We start from the raw sequence: 1169 nt of genomic DNA, 5'->3' as shown, positions 1-1169 counted from the left end.
AAATTTGAAAAACTATCTGGAAATGAGGAATCAAGAAGTAAACTTTGGTTCCATCTCATCACTTCCTATTTGCTCACACGTTTTGGTGTCTTTTTTCAAATTCTTGTTTGACCAGAAGTAACTTCTTATTGAAGCCCCAAGGATGGATTAGTACAGGAGAGCAAAGAATAGGCACAGGTCAGCTAGACAGAAGTCATCGAGCAAATCTCCAGTTCCAGAGTCATCAGCTGACCACAGGACCTGGGCTGAGTCCCTTACCTGTGTTGGCCTCAGTCCTAACGCATAAGTACACTCACTATAGAAACAGAGGTGATGGGCAGAGCCTTTTCAGTCAGAAGACCAGGATTTGATGCTGTGAACCATTATGTGCTGAATGATTTACCTTGATAAGTTAGTAATTTATCTGTGTGCTTGGTATCTTTTATCATTTTTGTGGGGTTTTTTTCAGTTTTATGTGTATTATTCTTTTTCTTACTACTCAGCCAAAATATGAATGGTGGAGGTGGTAATCAGCAAGAAGTTAGGGATGAACCCAACTGAGAGTGGAGTACATAGGAAGTGAAGATTGCGGAGGTGAAGGTTGCAGACAAGCATTAGGCTCTCCCTGGGTGCTTGGCCCTATGCCCATCCTCTAACGACCCAGGGAAAATTCTTACCCAATAGCGTTCCTGGTTCTCAGCTGCAGACAGTGGTGACGTGGGGGCTACCAGGGAGGTGCCTAGCTGAAGCACTCTGCCCTGCTCAGCTCCTGCTCCACTGAAGGCCACCATAGCTGCCCTTGCATTGCCTTCTCCCTGCTCTTTGCTTCTGGATATATGAAAAGGTCCCCCTGTGGAACCTTCCAGACTTGATTCTTAAAGCACTTCCACATGAAAATGATACTCCATTTTCCCCAATCCTCAAAGTTGTCCTGCACACTAGGGAAGGGGACTCTGAGGTAAAGAAGGAAATGTCTTTCTCTCAGAGGTATGTCATCTCCACATATTTACCTGACATATTGTGCTTTTATAAGTAATGATATTATACATTTCCTACACACAGCCCGATGATACACACACACACACACGTAGATATGCTGGCAATTCGTTTTAATTCTAATTCATCTCCTCATGAAACTGAACATAATAAATTCTTTTCTTAGGTAATGAATGCATGTGCACATGTCTGTG

This window comes from Bos indicus, chromosome X (genome assembly GCF_029378745.1).
Source record: "Bos indicus isolate NIAB-ARS_2022 breed Sahiwal x Tharparkar chromosome X, NIAB-ARS_B.indTharparkar_mat_pri_1.0, whole genome shotgun sequence".
NCBI lineage: Eukaryota > Metazoa > Chordata > Mammalia > Artiodactyla > Bovidae > Bos > Bos indicus.
Note: the sequence above shows the minus strand (reverse complement) of the source record.